Source organism: Felis catus, chromosome D4, assembly GCF_018350175.1.
Source record: "Felis catus isolate Fca126 chromosome D4, F.catus_Fca126_mat1.0, whole genome shotgun sequence".
In the NCBI taxonomy this organism is placed as follows: Eukaryota; Metazoa; Chordata; class Mammalia; order Carnivora; family Felidae; genus Felis; species Felis catus.
Window position 1 is genome coordinate 34,545,902 of NC_058380.1, and position 27,179 is coordinate 34,573,080.

The 27,179-nt window shown below is 34.9% G+C and overlaps 1 protein-coding gene and 1 non-coding gene across 2 annotated transcripts in view; both read right to left on the minus strand.

Moving 5' to 3' along the window:
- Positions 1 to 27,179, minus strand: part of PTPRD (protein tyrosine phosphatase receptor type D) — an 834,341-nt gene that overhangs the window by 650,315 nt on the left and 156,847 nt on the right. The gene's annotated exons all lie outside the window — the stretch shown is intronic.
- On the minus strand, positions 22,199 to 22,308 carry LOC111557653. The gene has a single exon (XR_002737888.1). It is a non-coding gene; the product is annotated as a U6 spliceosomal RNA (small nuclear RNA).

Here is a 27,179-nt window from a genome sequence, read left to right on the forward strand (position 1 = left end):
CAGTTGGCAACTTCTTAACATATGACATATACTTAATATACAACCCAACTCTTCCACTCCTGCCACTTAAAAGTCTTTACCCAAGACAAAATAAAACATTTTCTCCAAAAACTATTCAAATATTATAGCAGCTTTAATTCATAATCACCCAAGCTGAAAACAACCCAACAGACATTCAATTGGTGAATGGAAGAACGAACTTAGATGTGTCCATACCTGGAATACTACTTAGTTAAAAAACAAAAACAAACTACTGATACATATCACAACATGGTTGGATCTCAAATATATTATGCTAAGCAAAACAAGCCAGACACAAAGGCTAAATATTGTATGCTTGTATTTATATGACTTTAAAAAAGGGAAACCATAGGGACAGAAAACCAAGCAGTTGTTGCTAGGGAATAGAGGTTGCAGGAGGTAGAAGTTATAAAGAGCCAGGAGGGAATTTAGAGCAGGGATAGAATTGTTTCATATCTTGGTGGAGGTAGTAGTTGCATGACTGTGTATGTCAATGTTCACAATGAACACGGAGGGGTGCCTGGGTCATTAGATCAGTTGAATGCCCGACTCTTTTGACTCTTGATTTTGGCCCAGGTCATGATCCCAGGGTCATGGGATCAAGCCTGCATGGGCTCTGTGCTGAGCATGGAGCCTGCTTGGGATTCTCTCTCTTCCTCTGCCCTTCCCCCTGCTCATGCATGTACACACTTTCTCTTTCTCAAAAAAGAAAAAAAATAGAATGAAATGAAATGAAATGAAATGAAATAAAATAAAATAAACCAAACCCTGAAAGGGAGGGGTTTACATGTGTAATTTATACTTCTATAACCTAACCAAAAAAAAAAAAAAAAGCCTCACAGTTCTTCCCAATTTCTTCTGTCAGTTCGTTTCTTTCCTTGTTTCCCTATTTGTGGAAAACCTGAAAAGCTACACAATATTGAATCATTTGGATGGAACTATCACTGGCACAACAATTCTTGTCTTTGAGGACATTGTTTAGAAAAGCAGTCCTGCTAACATCCGAGTCTCTGCAAGGGTCTTTAATTAAGTAAACCCCAAATAGCAATAGTACCATTGTTTGACTTCATTAACATATGCTCTCTGTTTTGCAGTCATTTTAATGTACAATATGGGGAATTCCTGGATGAAGCTGGGCATGTAGGAAGAATAAAGGAGACACAGAAATGGAAAAACATAAGCACATAAAAGCAGAATCACATCATGGTTCATCTCAAGCTTCAACTTCCCTTTATGAAGCTTCAATCTATTAACCTTCTTCAAAAAATCTGCCTTTTCTAAGGACCTGTACAACTAGCAGGAACATTTCTTTATTAAGACTCTCTGTGTGTCTAAGCATTTTTAATGACCCCCATTGCCATGGCACCATCTGGACACCTGACATTTTAAAAACAAACGTTTCAGCATAATTGATGAATTCTACTTTAGATGGCTATTATGCAGGTTTGACTGCTAAACATACAGGCTGCCCTCATTCCACCAAATTAAACTTTGCTAAGCAGAAATATCACATCGAGCATATTAGCATGGGTGTATTGTATAGGAAGCTTAACCTGAAGAGACCCTTTATAACAGCATGAGTGATGGTCTCACAAAAACCAAACCATGCAAGATAACCTGGTGGACTTTGGCCAGATGCATAATCATAATGGAGAGGTCACTTGGAGATGCCAGTATTGCAGATGAGCCCTAACTTACTTTTTACAAACAGCTCCAAAGAACACTCAGCTAACAAATGGCCCATCCAAGGAATAGTTATCCTGCCTTCCAGTGCCAGAGGATGTACCTTTGCCAATAACCCCTTAAACTACCACAGGGTGTGGTAAAGGTGGGAGAATTAAAATTAAAGGGCGTCTTTTATTTACAAAGCACTTTTGATTTATGTAGCCATACATATTCAACTTTATGCAAAGTACTACTCCAGGACCTTGCAGATGCAGCAATAAGCAAAAGAGACAATATTTCTACATCTTTGGAAGTGAGATTCCACCTGGAGCCTTTAGACTGTGAATTTGTGAGTTCAATCTCTCTTTTACACATCAGGAAACTGAGGCTCAGAAAGACTGACTTATACAATGTTATACCACTAGTAGGTCACAGAAATGGCATTGGAATCTAGGACTCCAACATTACACTTTTGTTACACAATCAGGAAACTTGCTCCAGACAAGAACCTTCTGCCTTGTTTACTCCAGGCACCCCGAGAAAATTGGCATTGAAAGCCCTCTCTGGATTCAATACTTTAAGCTCTGGATCAGGGTTTAAACATTAGAGATTTAGGAGAAGTTAGGAGAGCCCAGGGATCACAACTTAATTTAGGAATTTTAGGAGTTTGATAGAATTTTTGGAATGCCATTTTGAACTACACTGCTATGGTGGGAAAACACATTCACGATTCTAAAAGAATGATTCACAAATCAACTTTTGGAATCTATCAATCTACTACCTCTGATTTCTAACCCTCTGGTTTGTAAAATCCACTTTTCCATGCTAGCTTCCAGCTCACTTCATCCTGAGTAAAAATAGAAACTCACCACATTTACTCTTCTTCTTCTATTCTTCTTACTCCTTTCCAAATTGTTCAGTACCTGTCTACTTTCTGCCCACATGACTTGTGCACGCAGTAACTGATATTTATCACTAATGTACTGTGTGTGTGTGTTGGGGGCAAGGGGGCAGATAAAAGCTTTTATATCACAATGTCCTGGAATTGTAATCAAATTAATTATCACAGCTAAAGTTTTTCCTTTGCTTTACAAAGATTATTAACAAAGTCTGAGTCATAAAATCTCACAGTATGTATTACATAGAAGGATAGGACATGTAACCTCTCCAAATGAACAAGGAAATAATAAAGAAACAAAATGTTCAATATAAGAAAGTACCACAAGAGGTGCCTCAGTGGCTCAGTTTGTTAAGTGTCTGACTGCAGCTCAGGTCAAGATCTGAGGGTTTGTGAGTTGGAACTCTGCATCAGGCTCTCTGCTACCAGTACAGAGCCCACTTTGGATCCTCTGTCTTGCTCTCTCTCTGCCTCCCCTCCACTGGTTCATTTTTTCTCTCTTTCTCTCTCTCTTTCTCTCCATCTCCCTCTCTCAAAATGAATAAATAAACTTAAAAAATGTACCACAAGACTTTTCAGAAATATCCTATTTGTGGATTTTAATATTATTAATGAGACACTAAAGTGTATTAAAAATTTCCATGTGTAAATTAGCATATTGAAAAGAATTAAATGAAAGCCAAGTAATGATCAAGGTATTAATTAGCCACCTCATACTAAAGACCAATTTACAGAAGCAAAATTCAAAGGGAAGCTACATCAATAACAGTGAAAAACAGAATTAATTATCCTATTATATAAACTTATTTTTGCCATCTTTGGAAGTTATGGCTACTCTTTATAATTAATTATATGCCTATAGAAGGAGAGAGTTTATAGTTCAGAAGTATACCTGTACAAATAGAATTTTCCACTCAGCAAAAAGGTCCTTTATGATGTCTACTTTGTATTGATTGGTATTTTACATATAACAAGAATTCTTTTTTCTAATCTCAACAATTTATTTGTTGGCCTTAATATGATTACTTCTGCTTACTTCTTTGTGCCCAAATTCATGTCTTTGCAATCTGCTTAATATCCTACTCGCTACTCTTGTGTAACAGGCTCTCTTGAAGACATTTGGTCCTTTCCTACCAGCGCACCATCAAGGAGGAGTCACCCCAATGTATTATCTGCCCATTAAGCTTCCTTGTGCTACCTCCCTCCCTCCTTAGAGTTTCAGTGTTACTTTCAGTGATATGTTGGGTTCTAACCTCAGTGGTTGGAAAAACCTATTGTTAAATGTTCAGGAATTTTCTAAGTGGGGCTATAACTGGAAATAAGCTACCGTAAAACTATTTAAAACAAAGAAATCCTCAAATGTTTTTACCTCTGGAGAGCTGGTTTATCAACACACCATTGGAGCATTGTGGCTTTCAGAATGCATTAAATAACTGTGTTTGGACCTCCTGACAATGAACTATTATTAACATATTTATTTCCTATCATATTCTACTGGATCTTGCCCCAGTACTTTGAGCTTGCATTACCTTAAAGTGACTACCTGACTTCAGTAAGCCAGTGTGGTTACAGATTCTAGTTCCTTCTACTTTCCTCTTATTCTTCTATGAGCAACTGAAACATGAACAGCTGAATCTGAAAGTATGACCTTCTGAATAGTCTGAACAGTCTGTGTCCTGCACCTGGGCCTGTCCTTCTGTAACACAAAGCCTCCCTCTGCTGGCCCCAACTATTAAAATACATGTATTTGTATTTTCTGCCTCTAAAGGGCCAAGTGTGGTAAAAGACATTAAAAAAAAAAAAAAGCAAAAATCCAAAAATCCAAAGCACTACTGTTCTTTACTCTAAATACAGTTTGACTATGGTTTGGGGAAGTACACATGTGAAGGCAGGTAAGCTAAGATAGGACTGATCCTATGGTAATGATTGTCAACTGGATCCAAGTGTTCATCTTGGGTGCTCTTATTTAATACCAATTAAACAGTAATATACCCAACTCTATTGTGGGGGTATTTTTAGCAATCGATAGTAAAATGTGGATGGCAGGCTGAGCTTTGACATCACCATTAGCAAGAAAGTTGACTAAATACTTGCTCCTTAAAACTGAATTTCATTAACCAGGTCTCCTTAACTAGAATATGTTTATTAACTGGCTTGTGATAGCTGGTGAAAGGCCTTTCCACTCTTGCCATGTTATTAAAGAATTAGCTCTATAAGTAAAATTTAAAAAAAATCACAGTCTCTGAATGCCTGATCGTATTCCAACATGTAGAGACATGACAATATTTCAATAAAATCTTCAGGTGATTTTGTTACCTTTCAAGCAAGATATCCACTTACTGGTCTTATGGTCACTGTACCCTTAAACAGACTCAATCGTGGAGTGGTCCCATCTTGCCACAAAGCATGTGCTGTGCTGCAGACACCAATACAGAATGTACATGTACCAGAGAAATCTTTGTGTATTCATATCGACTTTGACCTCTTATATACCATAGTTTTTTTGTTCTTTAAAAGAATTTAAGGTAAAATGCTAATGTGAAAAAAACCCCAAATTATTAAATGTTTTGACATTCAGTATTATTCTTACCTGTGCAATCTATAATTTAGGAAGCACCCACATTATCTTACTCCATTTTAAAGTCTAATGATATGCCACAAAAACTTGAAAATATCTCTAGGATATACATGAAATATTTTTTAAAATATAAAATAAAACAAATCCTTATATCCTTATCTTCCTCCTATCTTTCAAGCATCTCAACATGATTTCTTGCTGGCACTACATAACCATGGCGATTTTAAACTACCCATTTGTGTTCTAAACACCCTGGAATTCTAAACTTTTGGCATATAACCCTCTGTGGCTGTTCTCTTACTTGGCTCTTGTGGATAGGATGATCAAGATCTGGTATGACAGCATCCCATATAATTTTTCCCAAATGTTTCCCTTCCTGACATTCTTTAGCCATATGGATCATTCCCATATTTAAAAGGTGAAAAAGTGCCAAAGAGAAAAGAAATTTATGTTTGGATGATATAACCACAATGCAAATTAGAGGACAGAGGGCAAAAATGCCTGTGCATAAGAAGTAGGATTGAAAATCAAACCTCCCATAGAACCCATAAAACTCATCTCTTGGTGGAGAAAGAAGAGAGGAACAAGTTAATAAAATTACTCAAAATGAGTAAGTGTACTGAACTGAGCCATAGCTCAGATTCAAAACACATGTGTATACAAAAAGAAATTTGGCTTATTTCAATGCAGGTTTTATTCAATTGAACAGGGCATAGGGAAGCCAAAAATGAGCTAATTTTCAGTGCCATTTGCATTTATCTGCCAGGTGTTAAACCCATTACAGACCATAGCATCATTTGCTGGAATTATCCATTCCTTCATTAGCTACACTCTCTTTATGCCCTCTAGTGCATATATTTTGAGTACACCTTCAGGAGGAAAGATCCAAATAGTTTTGTTATGGCTACAGTTTGTTTCCATTGGTTGAAATGGCAGCAAGTTAAACCAACTCAGGGACCTGAATATTAAGTCAGCCAACATTATGTATTGACCACTTTCTATCTGCTTAGTTCATTACTAAGCATTTTAAATGATATGGAAGAAACAGAAAACTTGGCATGAGTCTCAATTTGCTCCTTTATGAAGTAGGGATAAAATGGCAACTACTTTACCCGGCTGTTGTGAAAACCAGAAATAGCACATGTAACTGAACATAACATGTGAATAGCACAGGGTAGGTGTTTATTGATGTTAATGAATTCATAATTTTCATATGTGAGAGAGGGACCTCATACCTGACATAACTAAAGAACAAAATAAGGAGGTATGAAATTAATTTGTGTCATGAGTGAGCCACCCAACCCTAATAGATTATTTAAAGAGGTGACTGCAATTATACTCCTCTGATCTTTTTGGTAAAAAGGCATTATTTAAAAAGCTAAGCATAAGAAGGACCAGTAGACTATTTCTGCTGCTCTCAGCTGTAGAGGATGATGGGATTGCTCCCATGGGTATCTTTTTAATAAAGTTCACTTTATTATTCTCTAATACATTTTAGCAAGCTTCAGTGGTTATAACCACGACTTTCTTAAATAGGGGATACTCTTTCTTCTCAGAAGAGCAAATTGATATTTCTTATCATAATTGGGTAGTGTCTGGAATACAAATTCATACTTCTCATCATCCAATGGTTGGTTTACTATTCTGGACAAATTAGCTAACTTCACTAAACTGTAGTCCTGGTTTTAGAAAAAATAAAGCCATACATTCAATGATTATCTGGGTAAAATAGAGCTCAGGAATTTCCTTTGCCAGCAAACTTTTGGGATTTCTATCTAAATAACCTGGATTTTTTTGCTTCCTCATAAATTAAATAGCATTTTTATCTCTGTAGAATGAAATGCATCAATGAACCATAAGATGGCTGCTGTCTGGTTTAGAATGAAGCATAGTGCAAATGATTCAATGAGGACTTCTTTCACTGTCATGTCTGAAGCACATGAATTTAGCTGTCAAAAAAACGACTGGAGGTGTATCCAGCTGATGCTGTAATATGATTTTCAGCATTGAAGTCCGAATCTATCATTCTAAATCCTCTTACAATACAAAGGCTATGAAAGCAAACATATTGATGTATAATTTATAAACCTAGATTCTCTTTATTCTCCTTTATTCTCCTTGTTCTTATTATTCTTTTTCTTCTCCTGAAGCATGAACAAGGAACTTTCTTTATGTTGGGTAATAGACAAAACCAGAGTCATCCATTCCCATGGTATTTATGAATTCAATCTTAAAGGCTAATGCTATTCTGAAGAGTCACTGATTCCCAGAGTTCTATCTCTCTGTAAGTGGCTTCTTCTTGTTAAAATGGAGATTGAACTATAAATTTGCAATTCCCATTGGGTGCCAATTACCATATTTATTCACAAAATCTATCTGTTATTTTTACCTCGAAATTGGAAAATGATATTATGTAAGCATCTGTCTGAAGGTCTAATCATTAATTTTAGGGAGCAGTATTAAATATTTTAAATCCATTTCCCTGATATTTAAGGAAAAAGTTTCAAACTTAATCATTTTAAGGAATCAATAGTATAATTAATTATAGTTTAAATGATCCTATAGACTTTTTTCAATATGTCTTTTCTTTTGTAGAGTAGGAAAAAAAAATACTGTTATTGAGGCAGTACCTGTCTATAAGAAAAAAAGAGAGAAATGAGTTTTTGAAAGATTGATGGTGATATTTACATTTAGTATAGTGAGGTAAAAACCAATAAGTAAGCCTTAGGGCTCTTTTTTCTACCTGGGCCCATACTAAGTATAGGTATAGGAAGCTGACTGATTACTTATAACATTTAATGATTTGTCTGTTAATACCAAGAAAAAAAAGTTCATCTTATGTTAACTTCTTCCAACTTTATGATTATTTTATTATTTTATTTTATTTTATTTTATTTTATTTTATTTTATTTTATATGTTTATTTATTTCTGAGAGACAAAGAGAGACAGCATGAGTGGAGAATGGGTAGGAGAGAGGGAGACACAGACTCTGAAACAGGCTCCAGGCTCTGAGCAGTCAGCACAGAGCCCATGGCAGGGCTTGAACTCATGAACCACAAGATCATGGCCTGAGCTTAAGTCGGATGCTTAACTGACTGAGCCACCCAGATGCTCCTATGATTGTTTTAAAGCATAAAGTTAAGAGAGTGTATGCTCCCATCCATATACATTAAAGAAAGAAACGGAAAGATAATTTATTACTCACTTCAAATTATGAGCAAGGTTGTAAGTAAAGTTATACATTAAAAGATATGGCCATATGCCTTGGGAAAATGTAAAAATTTAATTCCAATAGACCTTTTAAGCTGTACCCTTCCATCCTCAACCATGTGATTTTGTTTTCCGCACCAAGTTAATTTGTGTTAACTGTTAGCTCCAAAGATAGTTCAGGATGAAAAAGGAACAGGAAAAATGTAATCTCCCTCACCTTCAAAAGCCTCTGCAAATAATAGAATGTAAGGAAAAATAATGTATCTGTCATATAAATACATATGTTTTGAAAAGTACCTGACTAATGTTTAAAATTTACTTAGTGTGTGTGTGTGTGTGTGTGTGTGTGTGTGTGTGTGTGTACCTGGCCTGATTTTTTTTTCTAAAATTGTACAAATTTATCCATATTTACACCCTACCATTCAGAAACTGCTGCAAATTTTCCATCAATTCCATAACCTTCCCAGAGAGTTCCATGCCTTTACCTTTCTACCCTAATCTGAACCTGTTGTTTTAGATGCCAATGGATAGTTGTTTTTGTGGAACTTTTCACCCCTTTCTAGTGTCTGGTCCCTTGGTTCTTGGATTTTTGTTTTGTTTTGTGTGGTTTATTTCCAAGTGTTATTTAAGCATATCCTTCAGTTGGTTCTTCTGAAAGAATAGATAGGATGTGATCCTTATTTTGCCTGTCCAAAATTGCCTTTACTGTACTTTACACTCTATTGATAGTTTAGATGGATATAGAGTTCTAGATTGGAAATAATTTTCTCTTTAGAAGTTTGAAGATGTCATATCTTTTAGCATCCAATTATTTAATATTATTTTGAGAACTACATTCCATTTTTATTTCCACTCATTAGTATGGAACTTATGATCACCACTGTTATCTTTGCTACCTACAGTCCTTGGGCTTAGAATCTTTAGCCTGGTTATTCCATAATTTCCCCCATGATGTGCTTCACAGTAGTTCTTTTAAAAAATCTATATGTGAAGCAGTTATTGAATTCTTTCAATCTGGAGAATCATGTCCTTCAGTTCTAGGGGGATTTTCTTTTGTGATATCTTTGTTATTTTCATTCTTTTAGATTTTCTATGGTCTCTCCTTCTGGAAGTCATTTAAGTCAGATGTTGGTTATCTTGTATTAATTATTTCATTAAAAATATTTTCTTACTGACTGATCATCACTTTTCTTTTTGGTTATTTTTCTGGGAGATTTTCTCAACTTTATTTTTCACCTCTCCCTTTATATTTTTGCCTGACTACTATAACACTTTAAAAATACAGGATTCCTTAGTTTTTCTTTGATTGCTCTTTTTTTAGGATTTGTATCTTTATTTGTTTTGTTCTCTTTTAAGTTAAAACTGTTGTTCATATATTTGGTCTTTGACTACCTGAATCAAAAGTTCTTATAGGAAGTTCTGTGTTGATGTGTGTATGTGGTCAGGGGCTTTATGACAGGGTGATGGGTACTGAGGTAGCTTTACTTTGGAATAACAACTTTTACATATTGTTATATGTGGCTCTTTTCTCAGAGACAATTATGTTCTTCCAAAGAATAATGCAATTCAAATCCTTGTTCTGATACTCTGGGAACAGGGAGCTGGTGTCTAGAAAGGACATTTGGGTTTCTTTTTCATAATTTCTGACTAGTGCCTCAATCTCAGACTTTTTTGTTTGTTTGTTTTAATAGCCTTGATTTTAATTCATTTTATCTAAAGTTTATATTTCTGATCTCCTGAGAGAAAAGGGGAAAGGTGGTCTTGTAGCCATACATGAAAATGGGAAGGGATTTGGTGATATAATCATATCCTAAAAACTTCAAACAATCCTCCTGTTTTCCATTGTCAAGCACTTTCCTTTATTGTCATATACAAGGTAAGTCCAAGTGGTGTAAATGGCACATCACAATTATCTAAGCTACTGGCATAAAGATTCAGATTTTTCTACTTTGCTAATTTATCCACTTTCCATCTTCCAAAACTTTGTTGACATCTCTTAATCATTTTTACTCCTCTCTTATTCAAGTTTTCTTTATATTATTGTTTTTTTTTTTGTTTAAATTTTAACTGATATTTTAGAGGTGTTTTTGAAGACAGCAGAGAACTTTGAATTCCATATGCCATGTTTTGCCTGAAGACTGTAGACTATATTTCAACACATGCTGATTATGAGATTTGTATTAATATGAGATTTAGTATTCTAATTAACTCTTAAAAACATAGTACCATTCACATAGAAATGTTTCTTGATGTTGTATAATGTAAGATAGCATTCAGTTTGAATGAGAGACTCATGAGTAAGAGATGGTGCAGTTTTATTAGCCATCTGATATTAAACCATGGGCTGGGAAATACTTAACATGAAAGTTGAGTTTCTAGGAAATTATGACTTCATTTCTACCCATTGAGAGAAATGTCTTCACCAATTTATGCTACTTAATATTTCCTCTTTTTAAAAAGTGCTTAAAATAATAATTATACTAACATGTGAATGATGAAAGAATTTATAAGTACAAGAAGAAACTCTTCTACCTTAATCTTCTTCCATTTTTCAACAAAGTTTTATTAATTAAAAAAATTATTTTTACTTTTTCAGTATTTTAAAGCTATATTTTTTCACATATATTAAACTCTATAGTCTTCTGATGGGAGGAAAGGATGCTGTAAGTGTACTTTGAATATATGTGTATAGGCATGTGTCCTGAATATGATATGTGTGTATAATATATATATATTTTTTCCTCTGCTCTTATTTAGTGTTTTGCTTAGTAAATAAGACACAAAATTTACTTTATAATCATATTTATAAAAATATCCCTTTGAAAGTGCAGCAGTATCATTTAGATGTGGAAAACAACAAATATGCAATGAGTATGTAGCATGCTTATGGATTCCTTTTGACTGACTCTGGCTAAAATAGTGATATTGTTTTTACTAATTGTGTTTCCAACATTTTCAAAATACAGGTTATGACTGAATTGATAAACAGTAATTTTTTATCTCTGTTAAACAAAAGCATAATATTGACTTCTGGGCCTCATTCCCTCCTGTTACTAGAAAAGATAATAGCTGAAACCTAGAAAACTACTGAATGTTAGAGATAAGACCAGACATTGATATACCCTCTATGATTCAAACTATAAACAAAAAGATCCATAGTCCCATCAATTGCCCGAAATGTTCACCAGTTTTCCTATATACAACACTTTGTGATAAGAATTATTAGGTTGATTCCTTCTTCTTAATAAAGTATCAATAAATTCTTGTAGTTTCACTGGGAAACATTCCCCTAGACCTTTCAAGTTTTGTCTGTTGTACAATTAACTTATTCATAAACATTTATTTGTATACTATATCTATGAGATACTCCACTGGTGACATAAATAATTAGATGATACCCTACTTTCAAATTGTTCTCATTCCCTTGGAAATATAGGCATATAAACACACTTTCATAATGAAGTAGAGTAAGAACTATTAGAAGTTACTTAGAGTACCATGGGATTAACTGAAAACAATATATAAAAGTCATAGTAACAGAAGGGAAGAGCCTTTGAGGAAGCAATATGATAAATTTTGGAGTATTAAAGCATAGGATATATGGCAGTGAGAAGAGGGTAGAAGGATATGGCTAGATATGGAGGATGGAATCAGTTTATGAAAAGTCTTAAATTCTTTTAAAAAAGCCTATGTCAAAGCTCTGATGAGGCATATAATAATCTGCATTTAGAATCATTGTTCTAGCAGTATAAAATTATAGATAGAATTCAAGTCTTTGTTCCATAGAGAACAGCCAAACAAAGGGACCCAACAATACAAACACAGGTGATCTTTCTTATAGAAGAGCTAAAGAATAAGCCAGGTAAGCTATTGCATTTGTATTGACCTCTGGCTTAAGCATCTTATCCCAAAATTGTTGAAAAGAAGGCTAATTAAATCAGTAAAAATTAGAAAACAGCTATCATTTAAAAATCAGAAATTTTTAAAAATTTGCTTGATGGGGCACCTGGGTAGCTCAGTCCAATAAGTGTCAACTTCGACTCAGGTCATGACCTTGCAGTCCATGAGTTCAAGCCCCACCTTGGCTCTGTGCTGACAGCTCAGAGCATGGAGCATGCTATGGATTCTGTGTCTCCCTCTCTCTGCCCCTCCCCAATTTGCTCTCTCTCTCTCTCTCTCAAAAATAAGTAAATGTTAAATTATTTTTTTAATTTGCTTGAAGTTAACATGAAAAAAACTGATAATAAGACAAAATTACAATGTTGTCTCTTTTAATATTTTTAACCAATCTGTCAACTCTATGGAAAAAGAGGGTATGAACTTTGCACCTATTATATCATTGGCTCCGGTTTGTTGAGAGAAAAAAAAAATAAAAAAATAAAAAGGTGAAATTATGGCTTAAAATATTCCAACCACTATTTAACATGATCTTTGGAGGTTTGCAAATAGCTTTATTAATAATGTACTGGGAATTGCAGGTTATGTAATTTGAAAACTCACTATATTAATATAACTATTTAAATATATGTGTATATATATACACATATATATATGTATACATATGTACATATATATATATATATATATATGTGTGTACATATGTACATATGTGCCTGGGCAATGCCCTTGGTTAAGCATCCGACTTCCGCTCAGATCATGACCTCACAGTTCATGGGTTCGAACTGTGGGTGTCTCCTGCATTAGGATCTGTGCTGACAGCTCAGAGCCTGGAGGCTGCTTCGGATTTTTTGTGTCCCTCTCTCTCTGCCCTTCACCCACTCACATTCTGTCTCTCTCTCTCTCAAAAACAAATAAATATTAAGAACATTTATATATATATGTATATATATATATAATCTTTTATTTCCCTTCTCTTTATCATAATACTAATAAAATAAGTAGCATGTCAGGTTTAAAAACAATTTTGCTTAAGAAAATTTTATGATATTGTGCGTCAGAGGAAAATATCTTAAATTATATAAATGTAATTAGAGGAGGATATAGAAGTAGTCCTAGAAACACAAATCCATTAAGAAGAAATCCATGTATTTGAAAGATAAACAAATAAAAAAAACATAATATCAAGCTAATGGGTATATAAATATGGTAGTCTTCTCCATAAAAGTACAAAAAATTCTCTCATATATATAATATTCATTTTGGGATTTCTTCCCATTATGCCCAATAGTTTGACAGTTATAAAACATTGTTTATATGCACAGTATCAAAACCACAAGATATTTTGGAAGATAGCATCAGAATAGGAAGACGTTAGGATCACTTTGTCTCATGAATACAGCTAGATAATTATTAAATTATCCTAAATACTCCAGAAATGGACCTGAAGACTGACAGAACAAACTCCATAACTAAAAGGAAAGAAGAGGTCACATCAAAGAAAGTAGAAAGTGTGGAGATAGGGTATAGAGGAGAAATGGATCCTGAGTGCTGTGGAGGGGTGGGAATTGTGGCCAAAGAGAAGGGAATGAGGGAGAGGAGCACACAGGAGAATGCACAGGAGAATATTTCCCCAAAACCATTCACTTGGAAATAAGGGAGGCTGAATTTCATGAGTTCTCACAACCAGTGGAGTTTATAACCTGGAATTTTTCAGAAAGATAAGCAAACGATAAGAGACTCTTAAATATAGAGAACAAATTAAGGGCTGCAGGAGGGGAGGTGGATGGGGGGGATGGGCTAAGTGGGTGATAGGCATTAAGGAGGGTACTTGTTGGGATGAACACTGGGTGTTATATGTAAGTGATAAATCACTGGGTTCTACCCCTGAAACCAATATTACACTATATGTTAACTAACTTAAATTTAAATTAACAAACAAACAAACACGCAAACACTGAAGTTTTAAAGGTTAGTGGGCTTGGTTGGTATAGAGACCAGAGGGCACTACACTGGAGAGAAGGCAGGCAAACAACCCTGGGGCAGAGAGCATGGAAACAGTGATTTGAAGGATGCCTGACAAAGACAAGAAAGGATCAGAGAAAATCTCCAGAAACAATAACAAAACAAGTGATAAAATGGTAATAAATACATATCTATCAATAATTACTTTGAATATAAATGGACTAAATGCTCCAATCAAAAGACATAAGGTGTCAAAATGCATGAAAAAATCAAGACCCATTTATATGCTGCGTATAAGAGACTCATTTTAGACCTAAAGACCTGCAGATTGAATGTGAGGGAATGGAGAAATACCTATCACACAAATGGATGTCAAAAGAAAGCTGGAGTAGCAATACTCATCAGAGAAACTAGACTTCAAAACAAAGATAGTAACAAGAGATAAAGAAGGACACTATATCATAATAAAGGGGAAAATCCAACAAGAAGATATAACAATTGTAATATTTATGCCCCCAACACAAAATACCCAAATATATAAAACAATTCTAACAAATGTAAAGGAACTTATTTATAATTATAAATAACAGTTTGGGACTTAGCACCCCAGTTACATCAATGGGGAAATCGTTTCAATAGAAAATAAACAGGGTCACCTAATTGTCTGACTTCTGCTCAGGTCATGATATCACAGTTTGTGGGTTGAAGCCCCGCATCAGGCTCTGTGCTGAGAGTTCAGAGCCTGTTTGGGATTCTCTCTCTGTCCCTCTCTCTCTGCACCCTCCCTCCTCCCTGCTTGTACACACACACACACACACACACACTCTCTCTCTCTCTCTCTCTCTCTCAAAAATAAATAAATAAACTTAAAAAAAAAGAAAAGAAATAAGGATGGGTGCCTGGGTGGCTCAATTGGTTAAGAGTCCAACTCTTGATTTCAGCTCAGGTCATGACCTCAAGGTCCATGAGTTCAAGCCCCACATGGTGAACCGTGCTGACAATGTGTAGCCTAGTTCTCTCTCTCCCTCTCTCTTGCTCACATGCTCTCTCTCAAAATAAATAAATAAACATTTAAAAAAAATAAACAAAATAAACAAGGGAACAATAGCTTTGAATGACACACCGATCTAAATAGACTTAACAGATATATAGAGGACATTCCATATTAAAACAGCAGAATACACATTGTTTTCTAGTGCACATGGAACATTCTCCAGAAAAGACCACATATTAGGTCACAAAACAGGCCTCAGAAAAAGATTGAAGTCATGGGGCGCCTGAGTGGCTCAGTCGGTTGAGCAGCCAACTTCTTCTCAGGTCATGATCTCATAGTTTGTGAGCTCAAGCCCTGCATTGGGCTCTGTGCTGACAGTTCAGAGCCTGGAGCCTGCTTCTGATTCTGTGTCTCCCTCTCTCTCTGCCCCTCCCCCACTCATGCTCTGTCTCTGTCTCAGAAATAAATAAACATTAAAAAAATGTTTAAAAAAAAGATTGAAGTCATAACATGCACCTTTTATGACCACAATGCCATGAAACTAGAAGTCAACCACAAGAAAAAACGTGGAAAGACCACAAATGCATAAGGGTTAAACAACACACTACTAAATAATGAATGAGTCAATCAGGAAATCAAAGAAATTAAAAAAAAATAAATAAATGGAAACAAATGAAAGTCAAAACAAAACCGTCCAAACATTTGGGATGCAGCAAAAGCAGTCCTAAGAGGGAAGTATATAACAATACATGAGGAAGCAAGAAAAATACCAAATAAACATCCTAATGTTACACCTAAAGAGCTAGAAAAAGAACAACAAATGAACCCTAAAGCCAGTAGAAGGAAAAAGAAATAATAAAGATTAGAGAGGAAAGAAATAATGTACAAACTAAAACAAACAAATAAAAAACAATAGAAGGGATCAATGAAACCAGGAGCTGGTTCTTTGAAAAAATCAATAACACTGATAAATCTCTAGCTAGACTTATCAAAAAGAAAAGAGAAATGATCCAAATAAGTAAAATCACAAATGAGAGAGGAGAAATAACAAATACCACAGAAATACAAACAATGAGATAATATTATCAAAAACTATATACCATCAAATTGGACAACCTATAAGAAATGGGTAATTCCTAGAAATATAAAGGAATGGAATGAGTAATCAAAATACTCCCAAGAAAGGAAAGTCTAGGGCCAGATGGCTTCACAGTGAATTCTACCAAACATTTAAAGAAGAGATAAAAAAACCTTCAACAAAGTGGTTTAGAGGAAACATACCTCAACATAATGAAAGCCATATTTGAAAAACCAACAGCTAATGTCATCCTCAATTGTTAAAAGCTGAGAGCTTTTCCTGTATGGTTAGGAAAAAGACAAGGATTTCCACTCTCATCATTTTAATTAAACATAGTACTGGAATTTCTAACCACAGCAATCAGAATACAAAAAAAGAAAAGGCATCTAAATTGGTAAAATAAATAAAACTTCCACTATTTGCAGATGACATGATACTATATGTAGAAAACCTGAAAGATGCCACCAAAACACTACCAGAACTGAAAAATAAATTCAGTAAAGTTGCAGAATACAAAATCAACATACATAAATCGGTTGCATTTCTATATATCACTAATGAAGCAGTAGAAAGAGAAATTAAGGAATCAATCCTATTTATAATTGCACCTAGGAATAAACTTAAGCAAAGAGGGGAAAGATCTGTACTCTGAAAACCGTAAAACACTGATGAAGGATGACACAAAGACATGGAAAGACATTCCATGCTCATGGATTAAAAGAACAAGTATTGTTAAAATGTCTATACTGCCCAAAGCAATCTACAAGTAATGGAATCCTAATCAAAATACTAACAACATTTTTCACATAGCTAGAACAAATAATCCTAAAAATTGTACAGAACTACAAAAGATCCTCAAAAGCCAAAGTGATTTTGAAAAAGAAAAGCAAAGCTGGAGGCATCACAATTCTGGACTTTAAGTTATATTACAAAGCTATAGTAGTCAAAACAGTATGGTACTGGCACAACAATAGATACATAGTACAATAGAACATAAAAGAAAATCCAGAAATAATACCACAACTATATGGTCAATTAATCTTTGACAAGGCAGGAAAGGATATCCAATGAAAAAAAGAATTTCTCTTCAACAAATGGTGTTGGGGAAACTGGATAGCTACATGAAAAGAATGAAACTGGACCACTTTCTTACACCATACACAAAAATAAATTAAAAATGGATCAAAGACCTAAATGTGAGACCTGAAACTATCAAAATCCTAGAAGAGAATACAGGCAATAAATTCTTTGACATTGGCTGTAGCAACTTCTTTCTAGATATGTTTCCTGAGGCAAGGGAAACGAAGCAAAAATAAACTATTGGGACATCATCAAATTAAAAGCTTCTGAACAGTAAGGGAAACAATCAACAATACTAATAGGCAACCTACTGCATGGGAGAAGATATTTGCAAATGACATATCTGATGAAGGGTTAGTATGCAAAACATATAAAGAACTTATACAACTCAATACCTAAAAACAATTAATCTAATTAAAAATGGGCAGAAGACATGAACAGACATTTCTCTAAAGAAGATATACATATGGCCAACAGATACATGAAAAGATGGTCAACATCATTCATCATCAGGGAAATGCAAATCAAACCACAATGAGATATCACCTCACCTGTCAGAATGATCAACAACAAAAGAAACAACAGGTGTTAGTATGTAGAGAAAGGGGAACCCTTTGCACTGTTGGTGGGAATGGAAACTGATACAGCAACTCTGGAAAACAGTATGGATGTTTCTCAAAAAAATGAAAAATAGAACTATGTTATGATCCAGCAACTGTACTACTATTTACCAAAAGAATAAAAAAATGCTAATTCGAAGGTACATTTGCACCCTGATGTTTATAGTAGCATTGTCTACAATAGCCAAATTATGGTAACAGCCCAATTGCCTATAAATTGATGAATGGATAAAGAAGAAGTGGTATATATGTGTGCAGATATAGATATAGATGTAGATAGATATAGGTATAGATAGATATAGATATATAAATATATATATAATGGAATATTACTCAGCCATAAAAAGAATGAAATCTTGCCATTTGCAAGGACATGGATGGAGCTAAAGAGTATTATGCTAAGTGGAATAAGTCATTCAGAGAAAGTCAAATACCATTGGATTTCACTCATATGTAGAATTTAAGGAGCAAAACAAACAAAAAAAGAAAAAGAAAGAGAGAGACAAACTAAGAAACAGACTTTTAACTATAGAGAACAAACTCATGGTTACCAGAGGGGAGGTGGATGTGTAGATGGGAAAAATAGGTGATGGGGATTAAGGAGGACACTTGTCATGATGAGTACTAGGTGTTTTATGAAGTATTGAATCACTACATTGTATACCTAAAACTACAATTACACTGCATGTTAAGTAACTGCAGTTTAAATAGAATCTTAGAAAATAACACAACAAAAGATTACTATTTACTTAAGAAATGATAAAATTGGAAATTAATAAAAACTGATTTGCTTAAAGTCATAGAAAGGTTGAACTTAAAACTCAATAGAATTGAAACATTGGTTTGTATAGCTGACTTTAATGACTAAGTAATCCATAAATTGTAGTTGTGTCTTTTAATTCACAAGGGGAAGAGAGAAAGATTTCATGAAGAGAAGTCAGTAGGCATGAAGAAAAAAAAGGGAAATGATTTATCCAAATGTGTATGAGTGCTTAGAAATGATAAAAAGATGTTGAATGATGATTTGGATTAGAGTTAATATAATTTAGGTATTAGTCTCTCCGTTGATAGAACTGGAGGATTTCATTCTGTGATTTATGTGCCAATTTTGACATATTCTCTCTCAAAAAGCTTTTTAAAATGGTATCTCAAATAAAGGCATAAAGCTTTTTTTTATTTCCTTGCAAAAAAAGTACAAGGGAAGATTGCAAAAACACTAGGTAACAATGTATAATTCATGGTAACCTTCAGAAATTCTCTCTAGATTTTGGCCAGCTTTCTTTCAAGGAGTTTTGAAGATTTTATGTTGACTTGGAGCCTATATGGAGAAATCTTGGATTATTTGGGTAATTTTTTGTTCCTTATAGTCCTTGGGATTTCCTCTAAAGAATATGTGGAATTATAGAAGTATCTTAAAGTTGGGCAGCCTGTATGAATATGGAAATTGATAGAAACTGCCTTGAAGAATCTCTAGTTATGAACGGTTAAAAGAACATTGAAGATTTCAACAACTCTGTTAGATGTCCCATGATTTCTGAAAAGAGGTCAGAATATTAATGAAATACATGATTGATGCACTTGCTAAGGTATGTTAAAAAATAACAGATTTAATATATCTTTGACCAATATTCCCCAGTTGTAAAAGGAAGAAACTGAAAGAATTCAGACCATGGATAAAAGTTGGAATTTTAATAAAAATGAGAAAAAATTATCCACAACTATCTTTGAGCCCTGATACACATTGATACATGATAGGATAATCCCTGCTTATCTCTCCCCTTCCAGTTTTCAACCTCCCCTTCCCACACATACATACACCCTTGCTCTGTGTTTCATGAGCTCAACATTTACGCACTATTATCAACCAGGTTCTCTTTCCTTGTGGTTTCTTGATGGTTCAGGCAAGGCGAAGCATCAGCAGAATATTAAAAGGTAAAAGAAATGAAGAATTATGGTATTTATCTCTCTTGTTTTTTACCTGCCAGGACACTTGTTGCTTTTCTTTACTTAAGGTCAGGTTCTTCTTGAACAGATCTTTCTGTGTTCTGACAACCCTATGTTCCCTCAAGCCTAGGCATGGAGGTATAGCTTCCAGCTGTAGTTAGTGCAGGATGCTTCACCAACCTTTAATACTGTTCAATCTGTCTTTAAATAGTCACCTTATTAAACTCTCTTCAACCATTTTTAATTATGCCACCAGTTTCTGACAGGGTTCTGACTGATACACATGCAGTAAATTGTCATATGATTACTGCTACATGTGAGAAGGGTTAGTGGTGGGCTGAAAAGTTTACATGTTTATTACATGGCAGATATAAAAGTGTCCCAAAACAAGAGTTAATGGAAAAAATACAAATACTTGTAAATTTCAATCATATATATTGATTATTTTGCTATGGAAAAAAAATCTCCTTTGCAATAGGGTTCCTATGTAGTATGCTCATAATTTAGTTTGCACTAGTTATAAACTGTTCTGGAGTGTGTATCCTGGTTACCTTAGAAATTGCTTTTCCTAAGTAGAAAGTGGCAATTATGGTCTGCAGGGGCACTCAGAAATAGTGTCTGTTTTTGAACTACAGGAAGACATGAAGGTGTGCAATTTTTCAGGGAGCACCAGATGTGGTTGCTCCAGTGTTACATAGCCCCACGTGTCCCAATTCACTATTCTTTGGGGGAATAGCTTATAATTCATCCATTGTTGTCACATCCTGGAAGACTAGTAAACCTGGAGCTTTTGATTTAAACATTATAGAATTAAGTGCTTATGTGAGAAAACAGACCTATGGATAAATAGATGGTGAAATGCCTATTAACTACAGCATATAATTACATAGTATATAATCACCTCTGTGGTTGTTACAGGCCAAACAATAGTAGACAAGTGAGGTGTACATTAAGCACAAACTGTGTTATTCAGAGTCCTAAAACTCAGAATGTACTCACCAAGGAAAGAAGTTCACGTGTTATTCATTGTCAAAGTAGTTAAGAATGCATTCCTATTCCCTAAAGATCTAACCTCTTACAATGCGGAATGCCGTGGGTATGGTGCTTTTATAAATCTTGTGTAGTGACAACTCTATACCCCCTACAACTATTTAACAACTATTTTACATTTTCTTCAGGAAGACCAAACTAACCTTTCCCCCCCCGTAACATTATTTTAAATTCTGATTCAAAGTTGGGTTTTCAAGGCTGATACTAGTTCTTATGATGATAGCTGCTCTGTCAGACTTTAAAGCCGTCCTCAGGGTTCCTTCCTTTTAGTATGGACAGGACCTATGATATACTTCCAACCAACAGAATTTGGCAAAGGTGATAGGAGCCCACTTCCTGATTATGATACATTGTATAATATTCCATTTTGCTATCAGACCAGTGTTCCCCTCCTCCCTTACAGGTTTTAAAGAAGCAAGGTGCCATGCTGTGAGGTGTTCTGTGGAGAGAGACATGAGGCATGGAGCTTCAGTCGGCCTCTGGGAGCCGAGAGGAAACTCCAGCCAACAGGCAGCAAGGAGTTGGAGCCCTTGCTCTAATGGTCACAAGGAAGTAAATTCTGCCAACAACCTGGGTGAACTGGAAAGTGGATCTGTCAGTACTAGAGCCTCCAGATGAGAAGTAGCCCTGTCTTTTGTATTGACTACATCCTTGCAAAGAATAAGCAGTATCTGTCCCTATTCACAGAAACCGTGAAAGAATAAATATATGTTTTACTAAGCCACTGAGTTTGCGGTAATTTGTTACACAGTATAGGAAAATGATACACTTGCCAAACACATACTTGGTTAGTAAGCAGTGACTAAGTACCATGAGCCAAGAATTATTCACTCTATTTGAAAAGACAAGAGAGATAAATCCATATGTTCAAGGAAGTTATAGTAGGTGATTTCTAATATACATAGCTAAAAAAAAAAAAACCAAACAGGTAAGATGTGTTCCTTTCATACGGAGATACAGGAAAACTATTTACAATGCTAAATTACTGTTCTACTTTAAGTACATAAGAGAGCAAAGCAGATTTACCCAATAGAATTAGAAATTTTATTCAGCTCCATCAATTAAAATCTGACTCCGTATGCACGTATTTTTGCATTCTGACATCAGCAAGAAGGAATCACCATTTTCTACCATGTGAGGTTGTATATCCTAGCCATTTCATCCCGTAACATCCCGTAAAACTTGCAAAAAGTTCACAATACTCAGCAATGCTAATTAGAAAATCTGTGACTTGCCTTTTGCTCAGGGGCCTTACTAACCTTCTCTGTATGGTTCCAATTTTAGTATATGTGCTATTGCATATATACTATGCTTTGTTTTCACATTCAGTAGCCACTAGCCTACATAGCCAAACTCTATTATCAAATCTATATCAGAGAGTTGCTCACTGTCTTAGATGACATTTTCAGCAAAGTTTTTAAGTGTCTGAATTTCTTGAATGAACTAGATCAACAAAACAAATCATACTATCAGGGGCAGAAAGAAAGAGAATTAAAGAGAGGGATGCAGTTAATACAGATATTAATTTTAAAAAGCCATATTCAATGATATTTGAAAACTGTTGCTAGTTCTTTTGTTTGTTTGCTTTCATGTTTGCAATTTCTGAGGCTTTAGGGACTTCACATCAAAGTAACAAAAGAGTGGCTAAACCCTGATATATTATAACGAGCTTCTGCAGCAATAATTAATATAAGGGGGCACTGACACTAGAATTAATCTTGGAAACTACTCTCAAGGTGATGGGGAAAATGAATGTGCCGTGGGAATACCCCATAGTGCTGCACCATCATTGCTACGTCCTATCATTGATCATTGATGATGGCAAAGAAGTGATCGTTCACAAGGCAGAACTAATAATAGTCTTCAAATACGGAAGGATCTTTACTCACTTCTATGTTTGGTAACAGTCCATGTCAAGTGAATAATGAGTTTTTTACTGCCCCAAAGGGCACAAGCAATGAGCTTCCTTTTCTCCCTTTTCCTGCTGCATTGTAGACAGTATTGGAGACCAGTTAATTTGGATGCTGATTTTTTTTTCCCAGATGTAAATATGCAGCTCTAAGAGATTATCCAAGTATTAGTATGATTGCACATTTGGGTACTATAGACAGGACCAATTCTGCCCTGAGCCAGACACTCAAAGTGACATCACAATTCAGGGAATTCCTTGGCTATGTCAGGCATAGGAGGTGTCCACTGTGTTTTTTTTTCATAGTGGTGGTGATGGTGCCATTGTCAGCATTAGCACCATTACTGGGATCTCACTAATTCAATACTTCCTTCCTGTCACAAAAAGACACTCAAAGCACTTCAGTTATCTGAAACAACGTATAAGCCATGGCTCTTAGGTAACATGATCCTTGTCAGGTGCATCTTACAGTTTAACAGACTTCACTGAGATTTCGCACGCACCCTGAGTGCTTTCTCACCCTTGAACTCTGCTGCTGTACTTTTGCCCTAGTGATGCCTGCTGATTCTTGTAATCAGTAGTTTTGCTGCAGATAATGAACATTTTTCTAGCAAGTAAATTGTAAGCTCTGTATAAGATGCACAGGGGAACAATAGCTCTCTTTGGAAATGAAAAAGTAGCCATGCAAAATAAACAAGTGTTTGGTCCATTACTATTACCTCATTTCTTCCTGGAAGCATTTATTTTAGTTTCATAAGCAAGTTGATATTGTAAATAAAACTCCCCCATAATCTCAAGATAACACTTGGGTCTCACAATGTAGATGGGAATGTGCTTATGTTGTATAATTCTGATTCCTCCTCTTGTATAACACTCCAATAATAACATCCCTGTTTCTAATCATGCCCCCCAAAACATCATTTAATAGCTCACCTTTTCCCTCTGAATTTTTGTATGCACTAAATCCAGTCTTATAAAAGGATAAAGGATACCTATGTGATTACCTAAAATAAATAAGATCATAATCAACCCAAAAGAAAACATTATACTCATCCAGAAATTCCTTACCAGGAATACTCCAAAGAAGAAATAAGTGTGTTTATCTATAGTAATAACAATACAGCTGCCTAGCAATCAACTTAGCTTTCCTGTCATCTTTGTCAAGCAGTGTGTTTACACTGGAGACAATCTGAGGAAAGAGAAATCTGTATTGTGATATCAGCACAATGAAAGCGTATTTCTAAACACAGTCAGTCTCTTGTTTATGAAGAACGATGATGATTACTTACAACACAGTGTTTACATAGGCTTGGATTATTAAAAGTTTAAAAATGGCAGAGTGCATTTAAGGCTCAATCATTTCAACTTTTCTCCAAAATCACTTTTTCAACATATTCTAAAAAATATATAATATTGAATATTTCATTGAAAGGAGGGAACAATCTTGTATATTTTCTGTGTGCCTGCATTTTATATCTCCGTGTAAGTGTATATATTAGAATGTCTGTGCATGTGAGTGCATGTGTGTGTTGAAGGAATAAAAAGAATTATTTCTTGACCTTGTTCTTGATTTTGAAGACAATTTGTCTTTAAAAAAAGATAAAACAGGTTTATTTTAGTGAGGTTAGTTAGAAATAAGTATTTTTTTAATTAAAATATTAACCAATCATATAAGAACCTCATTTTTTTCTAACAGCTTTTTTTTTTTCCTAAAGAGGTTCAAGAGGCTGGTGTCTCAAAGGGACTGTTCAATGTGCATTTGTATATAATAACTATCTTCTTCCCTGACTTTAGCAAGTATACTTAGACCAACTCAAATGAACCACAGATTTAGTACCATCAGCAGGAAAGCAGAGACACACAGAAAAGAGGCTCTTTGGGTTTTTGTTAAGGAGGAGAGGAATGCCAATAAGTAGAAAGAAATATAGGACTTGGGACTTCTCTCTGCTAAACTGTCTTAAGAATACTGATGAATTAGATTTTAAAGGCACATGCAGGAGGACTTGAGAAATTTGCTGACAACCAAGTAGGAAAGAATTGAAGACTTTTTTTTTTCAATGCTCACTAATGCCTTCCCATAGAACTTGTTCAAGGCACAACACTGAGTTCCTGAGACTACCTACCCTTCAAGTCGTTATCTGCTCCCCCACTCCTTGGGAACTAGTAATCACTTTTGCTCTCTCTCTTTTTTCCAGTACACATTTTCTCTACACCAATGTGGATACAATTATTGTGATAATACTTCCACAAACATTTGTGTTGAAAATACTATATATTGTACTAGGAAAGGCAGCAGATGTTTCACAATGTAAAGGAGCTGTGTAAAGAGTTCTAGATCCCAACTGCAGCTCCTTTCCTTTTCTATGTAGATGACCTCAGTCATGTTACACAGCCTTTCTGAGGACCATCTGCAAATGAGGGTCATTAGATATTCTTTACATGCTGATTTGATGATTATCTGAGGAAATGTATGTAAAACCACCTAGGCTACTGCTACTAAAATAGGGGAGAGGTCTTAGTTTCATTCCATAGGAGGAATGTAAGGCACCAAACAGCAGGTGGAGATTTTTATGAGACTGAAAGGCTTTTCCTGTGCTCCAGCTGTAGAGCCATGAAGATGATGACTAAAGCTTTTTAAATGATAGGTTGATTTACCCCCCAAATAACTTTTGTAATGATAAAGTTGAATTACAAGTACAAACACCTGCAACAACCTTACAAAGTCATTTACGTGACCCATGGGCTTTGGGACAAGAAACTCTGGGGAGTTCGTACCCATGTCTCATCAGTTGTGTCATCCATTAATGTTGACAAAATTCCGAATACTTTCAAATTGATAACCTATTTAAATATAGAAATCCTGTGAGTAGGTAGTATTACCCTTGTTTGAACATGAAAACACTGAGGCCCAGGTTGATTAAGCGGATCTTAATGGTGGTGTTGGGTTTCACCCAGTATTTTGTAATAAAAAGCCATGGGCACTTTCTACTGTACCACCATTGAACTCTGCTCTATAGTTATGAAAAATAGTGGATGGCGGACTGTTAGTGATAGTTTTATACATAATGGATCATAGATAACCAAAATCTTTTCCTCAAGATACTTCCACTGTTAGGAAGAGACCTTATATTGTGAGGATCAATGATTAACACCTAATGTCCACTAAAAAAAATAATAAACAACAGCAACAACCATAAACCTAAAGGCACACCTTCCAAGTGCTGCTAAAAATGAATTTTTACTTATTTATATCATTATGCCAATGAAAGGGACATTAGCTTGCTGAGTCTTTATGATTTATGCTTTAGGACAAAATAAAATGTCAATTCTACAAGGTTCTTTGGTAAATCTGTGCATTACAATTGAGATCAGCATCAGTGTTAACCTTTCTGTTGCCTGCAAATAGTAATTACAGGATAACCACAGGGTGAATCTAGGGCTTTGTGTCCCTGAATGTGGGAATAATTTGAACTGTTCTGATGGTAAATTTGAATTGTTTAACATATATTTTCTGTAAATTAGAATTGCATTTTAATAACCTACTTCACCTCTTCAAATTTATGATTTTCCTTTTTTTAGAAGTGAAGTGATTTCAAGAGTACAGGAAGTGTAAAATACTCATAAGAAAACTTGGAATAAATCAAGAAATATTTTCTTCATTTAAGCATGGCTTAAACTGAGAATAAAGCAAGATTCTTAGAAACATCACATAATTATACAATGTCTAGAATTTTTTTTCAATAAAATAGTTAAAAATGTTCATTGCTTATGTTTTTTAAACCATTTAAGTTCCAATTTCAAGGACCTAAGTTGTCAAATAAGTAGAAAAAAATAAAAATTGAAACTTTGTTCCCTTATCTTTTACCATTTACTCTTTTTCTGTTCCCCTTTCTAGTACAACCAATGAACAACATCCTGTTTTTCCATCTCCTTACTTTCCAATATCTACTCTCTATTCTTAATTTGTTCTACCCCTATTTCCATTCTTCCAAATACAGACAAATGAAACATGCAATGTATGTAATCTGTTTGTTTACTCTTTATTCTTACGGCAATCTGCTTTCTTCCTTCTTATTACGTGCAATTCTCCCCTTACTCACTTGCTTTCTTTTTGAGCATCATTTCACCTTTTCTCCTTCCTACTCTATTATTAACTGAGTCTTCTCCCCTCAACATCCCAACACATGTCCTTCCAATGTTGGGGGTGGATCTCACATTGCCCAAACTCTCTGGTACTGAGTCATGGTTCTATGCATGGTGGTTTGAAAA